This window comes from Arachis ipaensis, chromosome B05 (genome assembly GCF_000816755.2).
Source record: "Arachis ipaensis cultivar K30076 chromosome B05, Araip1.1, whole genome shotgun sequence".
Taxonomy (NCBI): Eukaryota; Viridiplantae; Streptophyta; class Magnoliopsida; order Fabales; family Fabaceae; genus Arachis; species Arachis ipaensis.
This window is the reverse complement of record NC_029789.2, coordinates 126,674,042-126,683,159: the sequence shown is the minus strand read 5'-3', so window position 1 is coordinate 126,683,159 and position 9,118 is coordinate 126,674,042. Positions and strand designations below refer to the sequence as shown.

Here is a 9,118-nt window from a genome sequence, read left to right as displayed (position 1 = left end):
AGACATCTATGGCTTTTTTTTTAATTTTGCACTCTCTGCCTTTTTCCGCTCTATGGCTTTTTCATACAAACCTCACTGTTTGCCTTTTTCCATGAGACTCAAGACATGACAAAATTAAACAGAAAATTACAAAACAGAATACATTGAAGGAGAAGAAAATCTGCAAGCTTAGGTAGCTCTGAGAATCCTGTGCCTTGCACTCTCAATGCTTACTTCTAACTCCTTGCTCCAAACAGTGGCTGTTCTCTCTTTTTATAGAAGAGGAAAGCCTCCACTTTTGAAGCCAAAAACCCAAGCCAACTTCTTCTTCCTTCAAGAAACCGGTTCGGCCACATAGAGAGATAAGAGATAACCATGCAAAACCCAACATGCAATTACCTCTGGTCCTTTCTTGATCATCACCCTTCATCAATCCGAGCTCTCCATCCTTGGCTTGCTCTCCAAGATGGATTTCTGGCCCTTGATGCTTCATGATGATAATGACTTCATCTGCTTTAATTTCTGCCTCAACCATCACTTCGCCACTCTAGCTACTTCCTGTGGTGGTTAAACAGAATCAAAGACAAGTCATGCTTCAAGAATCTCCCTTGCTGGCCGAATCTTTACCTTCCCTTTTTGAGCATGAAGAGCTCAAGATTACCTCACCAAATCTAACCACATTTGGCGAGTATCTTAGCCACAGCTCATTTTTATTTTAGTATATTTTCTTGCCATCATTAGCTTGATGGTCTTGATGCATGCAACTTCTTCCTTTTCTTGGTTGATGAGCATAGCGTCCATAGCTTCCTGGACAAGGACCAAAGAAAGAAGAAAGAGATGAGAGAGAATAAACAACTTAGAAGAAAAAACACTTCAATGTGATAAACCACTTTGTTGGTAAAAGTTGCTTTTACTTCCCTAGCATAGAGTGGCGTGTATCATTATGGCCATCAATCAATTCAGCTGTAACTTTTCTCTCTCATAGTTCCCATGCATTAATTGATAATGTAATAGATTTTGAAATCCATCACATGGTGAAATGCTTGGATCCGTTGGAAGCATTTTGCTTTCATTTTATCTTGGTTTCGGACCAAGTTTGGAAACATTCATCAACAATAAAATTTGGGCTTTGTAGCATTGAAATTAAAACTGGCCCAACTAGTTAACATTTGCTTTCCTGATGAATTTTGTTTCGGATCAAGCAGGGAACAAATAGGAAGGCTTTCTTTGGGCTTATAGTAACAAAATATATCTTGGCCCAACTGATAAAACCTTTTCAGCCAACAATCATAAAACAAGAATTACATAGGGCTGGATTTTTAATTTATTGGGCTTGGGATCTTTCTTTTTATTTCGGCCCAATTATAAAACCTGCAATACAAAATTATTAATTAACATAAGTTAGATGAAAATCAAATTAATAATTTTGTAATTAAATGTTTAATAATGTTTAGTCATCACAAATATTAATTTAGAGTTTTCCAAACTCATCAATCTCCCCCTTGATGACAAACATTATCAAAATTGAAATGGAAAGAAATTTAGAGATTGAGTAAAGAATACTCCCTTTGAATTTGAATTTCTCCCCCTTTCTAAATGTCACATTGCTCCCCCTTGATGTATGCTTATTTTACCAAGGGAAGCACTAACCTGTAACATTTAAATCAAGCTTAGAGAACAATGTTATTTAGCATATTTTATGATGCTAAATGCTTGATTTATGAGCAGTTTTAATTGATAATCAAAACTCATTTGATATCATAAACTGATTTTCTGCTCAAACATTTTCATACATCAAAACAGTATCCAAATATTTTTCAAACATTTTCCTGTTAGGATATCAGAGCAAACAAAGTGATGGAAAAATATTTAAAGTACACATGATCAAACCAAATGCCATATGCAGTTCAAGCAGCAGTGACCATGGTAAAACAAATGCAATAACACATGCATTCTTTGAACAAGGGTGATCATGAATTTTCAAATTGAAAATTTCATCCCCTGTTCTTATCCCCTGTTCCAGTTTCAATTTTAGAAACTTAATTTCCTCCCCCTTTTGTCATCACGGGGGCACCTGCACAAAATATGATCAACACAACAAAATATTCAAGATAAAGTAACAGAAGTATATCACAGTATCCTAGAGATTATCCTAGAGCAGTGAGTATCAAGTCATGCTCCTACAAAAAACAGATTGAGCCTAATGGAGCCAATATCAAATAACATTAAAACAATAGTCATCAATCATCTGATAGATGAAAAGCAGAGTCCTCAGCGCCTTCTTCACTGTTATCGCCCAGATCCTCCTTAAGGGTTGCTAACATCAGGCCGACCCTTTCTTTGCAATTTTTCCAAGCTTTCTCGCTCTCAGAGGCTTGCTTGCGAGCCTCTTTGTGAGATTGAATCATCATGTCTGCCATGTTTGAGAATTCACCCAAAATTTCTTTGATGGATTTGACTGTTTTGGAAGACTCTGGCCGAGTCTCATTGTCACTATCCGATCCCACAGATTTGCCCCCTTTGGTTCCCTTAGTCGCTCCTCCTCCTCTAATTGAGGATACTTTGTTTTCCACTGCCTCATTCAACAAATCAACTTTAAAGTATTCAAAAATTCTTGTTAAAAACATACCATAAGGCATATTAGCCTTTTTGGTGCTTCTAACAGAATCCCACATATGCCTAATCATAATATAGCCAAAAGATATAGGAGTAGAGGTAACCAAAGCAAATAATATGAGACAGTTAGAAAATGTTACTCGGTTGTGTGAGCCGCTTTGGGGAGTCAAAATATGGGTGATGATTCGGTGAAGCAGAGAGTTGACTGGTCCTAGAGCTTTATGGGTTGGAATCGTTCCATGCAAGCCAGAAAGGTTCTCGCAAATGTGCTGAAGAACTGCTTTGTATGAAACACCGACTTGTGTATCCCATTTGTCTACCATATACGCTCGTGATCCTTCATCCTTGAAGCCCATGGCCACTCCAATGGTCTCGGAATCAAGGGCTATTTGAACCCTTTTAACATTGGAATGAAGAGTGCCGTCAATGAGTCGCATATTGGCGTAGAACTCTCTGACAAGGCCAGGATAGACTGGTTTCTGAATGAGAAGAAGGGGCTTCCAGTTGAGGAGTTCAAATAGAGAGGAGATGTTGATGCCCTTGTTAGTGAGAGTATCGAGATTCACAAGGTAGGTTGTACATAGATGACATTTTTCCATAACCTCATTGTGAAACTCAAAAGAAGTGCAAGAGTTGAATCTGCTAGGATCAAAGTGGGAGTGAGTCTTACCATACTTGTTTCTGAATTCCAGGGATTCCAAGTTTGGAGGTTCGGTGGTGTCATGAAGAGCAAAACCCTTCGACTTTTGAGCACTCTTCCCGGATGCATGGGGAGTTGATCTCTTTGGTGGTGATTGTGGAGGGGAAGGAATGGGAGAAGTATGAGACTCCTCTTCTTCTGTCACAGGAACACTTTTCTTCTTCCTTGAGGAAATTTTTGTGGCAATGACCTTTCTTCTCATTGTGTCTGTGCGTTTTGATGGGGGTGAGGGTGATGAAGATGATGTAGAATGGATGTGAATGTGTGTGTGTAATTGTGGAGTAGACTGTTTTTGAGAGAATAGAAGCCTTTCACTTTTTTTGGCGCGATTTTCTTTTTCATGGTGATGGAAGAATGAAATATGAAAGGTTAGGGAGATAACCGAATTGAGTGGGAGAGAGAAGCAAGGTGAGTGACGAATTAAATGAGGTTTAGAGAGAGAATATGAAGAGAGTAATGACCATTAGTGGACGGTTAATGACCATTATGGGTGGTTATTACCCAAAAATATTTTCCCTTTTAACTTTTAAAATCTAAAACTGAAAAGTTGTTGCCTTAAATCAAGGGATTAGATGGAGAGAAGGATTTTGATTTGACAATAACCACTTCCAAGAAGATTTGATGACACAAGAAGAAGATTCTTATTTGTAGAGAGATAACTACCATAACTGTTAAGGTGGGGTCAAGGAATCTTGGTGGGGCCCATAAAATTTTGAATTCTGCGTTGCCTCCCCCTTGATCATAGCTCCTTCATCAAGCTTGCATTTTTATCTCGTCCAAACCTACGAGACAAAACTGGACAGTGTTAAAAAATTCACAAATTTTCAATGAAACTTAAATCAAACATTCCCAAACTTTTTCTTAAGCTACAGAATCTGTCTTCACAGAGGGGTTTTGTAAAAATATCAGCAATTTGGTCTTCAGATTTTACAAATTGAATATCAATAGTTCCCTTTTGTACATGTTCCCTAATAAAGTGATATTTTATCTCAATGTGCTTTGTTCTTGAGTGCAAAACAAGATTTTTTGAAATGTTTATAGCACTCATATTATCACAAAATAAGGGTATACTATTGATTTTTAATTTGTAATCTTCCAATTGTGTTTTTAACCAAATTAATTGAGTGCAACATGCAGATGCGAAAATATATTCTGCTTCAGCGGTGGATAAAGCCACTGTGGCTTGTTTCTTGCTTGACCACATGTTGAGTGAGCTTCCAAGGAAGCAACACATTTGTTGGGCTCCATTTGTGACAAGAAAGCAAAGTTGCTAGGTTCGGTTTGCCTTTTGGTGGAGGATCTTGTTGTTACACCATGAGAGGGATCTCCAATGATGAAGTCATGAGGATAACCCCTCATAGACTTCCATTCTCTAGGCTTTCAGACAGGTGTAGAGCTTTGATGAACTTCTGGTGGTCTCACTGTTTCAGTTGCTCGTGCTTGCTCAGGAGACAAAATGGAAGTGTCTCCTCCAATCTGACGAGACAGAACCGGATTGACAGATTCTTCATTTTGCACAGATTTGGGATTTTCTTTGTTTGTTCCAGCCTCTTCATAATCTGAATCAATATCCTTCATAATACTGGGAATTAAGTTAGAATCACAAAAAGTAACATGTATAGATTCCTCTATTGTCCTATGCTCCTTGAGATAAATTCTATAGGCCTTGCTTGTGGTGGAATATCCAACAAACATTCCTTCATATGATTTTGGATCAAATTTTCCAAGGTTTTCCTTATTGTTAAGCACAAAGCATTTGCATCCAAAAACATGAAAATACTTAAGATTTGGAGGGGTTCCTTTCCATAGCTCATAAGGTGTTTTCTTTAACCCTTTTCTAATGATTGTTCTATTCAAAATATAACATGCTGTGTTCACAGCCTCAGCCCATAAGAATTTAGGAATTTCACTCTCACATAACATAGCCCTAGTCATTTCTTGAAGGCTTCTATTCCTTCTTTCAACCACCCTATTTTGTTGGGGGGTTCTAGGGCATGAAAAATTATGAGAAATCCCTAAGTCATCACAGAATTTTTCAAAATCTTGATTTTCAAATTCTCTTCCATGATCACTTCTCAAATGGACAATTTTCAAATCCATTTCATTTTGAATTTTCTTACAAAGGGTGGAAAAAGCATGAAAGGCATCATTCTTATGAGCAAGGAAAAGTACCCAACCAAATCTAGAGTAATCATCTACCACCACAAGACCATAGTGTTTACCTCCTAAACTTTGAGTTCTAGTAGGACCAAAAAGATCAATATATAACATCTCTAATGGCCTTTTGGTTGAGATTCCGTCTTTTGATTTAAAAGAGGATTTTACTTGTTTGCCCAATTAGCAAGCATCACAAGTAAGATCCTTATCAAACTTGATGTTTGGAATTCCTCTAACCAAATTTCTTTTGACTAGCTTAGAAATTTGATACATGCTAGCATGTCCCAACTTTCTATGCCAAAGCCATTTTTCAGATTCAAAAGATGTGAAGCATGTTACATTTTGTTCCTTTAAATCTTCAAGAGTTAATCCATACACATTGTTGCATCTTTTAGCTTCAAGAAGAACATTTCCAGTTTTCTCACAAACAACTAAACAAACAAATTTCTTAAAAATAACTTCAAAACCCAAATCACATAGTTGACTAACACTAAGTAAATTATGTTTCAAGCCATGTACAAGGAGAACATCATTTATACAAGATGAGAAATTTTTACCCACTTTCCCAACAGGCACAATTTTTCCTTTTGCATCATCACCGAAAGTGACAAGCCCTCCATCATATTCATCAAGCTTTATGAAGAAGGTTGTTTTTCTGGTCATATGCCTAGAGCATCCGCTGTCCATATACCACATATTTTCCTTCCTTTTGGATGCTAGGCACACCTACAAAACAAGCTCAAGTAACCTTAGGTATCCAAATCTTTTTGGATCCTTTTACGTTAAACCATCTTCTATGTCCTAAGCCATTGTAATCAAAAACGATTTTACAAACCTTATCACCGACCATTCTTTCACCAAAAAAGCATTGAATGGGAAAGTGTCCATTCCGATTGCATAATCTACAAAACCTTGGAGTTGCTGTTTTGTTAAAGTAGGTGGGATCTTGAAATCTTGTATCATTAGAAGATGAGGCAATATTTTCAAAATGTGATTTTTCAGATTTATAGAATCCCAACCCAGCCTTATCATAAAGAGGTTTTTGACTAGCCAATATATGATTCAGACTTTCGGAACTTTGTGTGAACTTGGCTAAGTCTTCCTTAAGTCTTTTAACCTCTTTAAGCAACTCTTCATTTTGCTTAAAACAATCCACATATGCAAGAACAGAATGGTTACTTTCACAGCTTCTAACTTGGGCTCTTAATTGCTTATTTTCTTCAACAAGATCACAAGTAGTTTCGGCCTCTCTCACTCTTTCTTTTAGAAAACTGTTTTCAGCCTTAAGAATGGTGTTTTGTTGTTCAAGTTCTTGATTTTCCAGCAAAAAACATCTTATTTTTTCAGAGAGGTGGTCTATCATAAGATGAAGATCTTCAGTGTTAGGGTTATGAAAGACTACCTGATCTATGTGGTCTACCATGAGACATGTTTGTGACTTGGTCTCAGTTTCTTCATCATCATCATCAGAGTCATTCTCCAAGTCTTCCCATGAGGCCATCAGTCCTTTCTTCTTTCCTCTTTTTGGCTATTCCTCCTTCTTCAGCTTGGGACAGTCAGATTTGAAATGCCCCATTTCCTTGCAATTGTAGCAAGTTACTTTGCTAAGGTCTTTCTTCACTCTCCTTGTGCTGCTGCCGTTGCCTTTGAGCTTAGCCATTTTCCTGAATTTTTTTGCAAACAACACAAACTCATTTTCAGAAGAGTTATCACTGGATTCATCATCCAGAGGGTTAGTCACAGAAGAAAATGCAATTCCTTTCTTTTTTGTATCTTTTTTCAAATAGGTATTTTCAAAAGCAAGAAGATTTCCTCTCAAATCATCAAGTGTCATGGAGTCTAAGCTACTATTTTCAGAAATAATTAAAGCTTTTGTTTCCCACTCTTTTGTGAGACATCTCAACACTCTTCTCACTAGCACAGATTCAGAATGTGTAATTCCCAGAGCATCTAAGCCAACAATGATAGCATTGAACCGTTCGAATAGTTCATCAATGGACTTTCCTTCCTTCATTGCAAACATTTCATACTCTCTATTTAGCATATCTGTTCGAGTCTTCTTAACAATGGTGGTTCCTTCATGGGTGATTTGCAATTTGTCCCAGATTTCCTTTGTCGTTGTGCATCTTGATACCCGTCGGTACTCCTCGAAGCTTATAGCACAGTTGAGCAGATTTATCGCCTTGGCATTTAACTCTACCTTCTTCCTATCTTCTTCTGTCCATCTTGCTTCAGGTTTGAGAGAAACAACTCATTCGACACTTGTAAAAGTTGGATATTGTGGTCCTTCCAAGATGATTTTTCATAGTCTGTAATCCACTGCTTGCACAAATATCTTCATCCTCTCCTTTCAATAGGTATAATTTTTCCCATTGAAAAGAGGGGGTCTATTGCTTGATTGACCTTCAGTCAGATTATAGGACACCACATTTGTGCCATTGTTTTCTGCCATGAGGATCTTTACTCCAAGCTGCAAAGCTTGATCTCTTTGAGACCAAGCTCTGATACCAATTGATGGTTTCAGTGGCTAAGAGAAGGGGGGGTTGAATCTTAGCCCCTTTTTTTGTTGCCAACACTTGCTGAATTCAGAGGAGACTTTTCTGTTTTGGCTCGTCTCTGGACACGAGACTTTTTCTTTTATCTCGTCCCTAGTCACGAGACTTTTTGTTTTTTCTCGTCACTTTGCACGAGACATTTTTAGTTTTTGCTCTTGTGCAGTAGAAAACAGAAATGGAGTAGGAGAGAAGAGAGATTACACCCAGATATATCCTGGTTCAGCTGCTAAGTGCAGTGCAGCCTACATCCAGTCTCCATCACAACAATGATGGAATTTCACTATAATCAACCTGATTACAAACTGTAAAGTGCTAACCCAACTTACAAGGGGATTCTCACAGAATCATGAAACACAACATAGATGAACAAAGGAACTCTATGGACATCTATGGCTTTTTCTTTTAATTTTGCACTCTCTGCCTTTTTCCGCTCTATGGCTTTTTCATACAAACCTCACTATTTGCTTTTTTCCATGAGACTCAAGACATGACAAAATTAAACAGAAAATTACAAAACAGAATACATTGAAGGAGAAGAAAATCTGTAAGCTTAGGTAGCTCTGAGAATCCTGTGCCTTGCACTCTCAATGCTTACTTCTAACTCCTTGCTCCAAACAGTGACTGTTCTCTCTTTTTATAGAAGAGGAAAGCCTCCACTTTTGAAGCCAAAAACCCAAGCTAACTTCTTCTTCCTTCAAGAAATCGGTTCGGCCACATAGAGAGAGAAGAGATAACCATGCAAAACCCAACATGCAATTACCTCTGGTCCTTTCTTGATTATCACCCTTCATCAATCCGAGCTCTCCATCCTTGGCTTGCTCTCCAAGATGGATTTCTGGTCCTTGATGCTTCATGATGATAATGACTTCATCTGCTTTAATTTCTGCCTCAACCATCACTTCGCCACTCTAGCTACTTCCTGTGGTGGTTAAACAGAATCAAAGACAAGCCATGCTTCAAGAATCTCCCTTGCTGGCCGAATCTTTACCTTCCATTTTTGAGCATGAAGAGCTCAAGATAACCTCACCAAATCTAACCACATTTGGCGAGTATCTTAGCCACAGCTCATTTTTATTTTAGTATATTTTTTTGCCATCATTAGCTTGATGGT

General features: G+C 37.8%; 1 long non-coding RNA gene across 1 annotated transcript; it reads right to left on the bottom strand.

The window, feature by feature from the left end:
• Positions 1,180-8,544, bottom strand: LOC110263002. The gene is made up of 3 exons (XR_002348013.1): positions 8,532-8,544; positions 7,653-7,655; positions 1,180-1,350 (listed from the first exon to the last, which is right to left on the bottom strand). It is a non-coding gene; the product is annotated as an uncharacterized LOC110263002 (long non-coding RNA).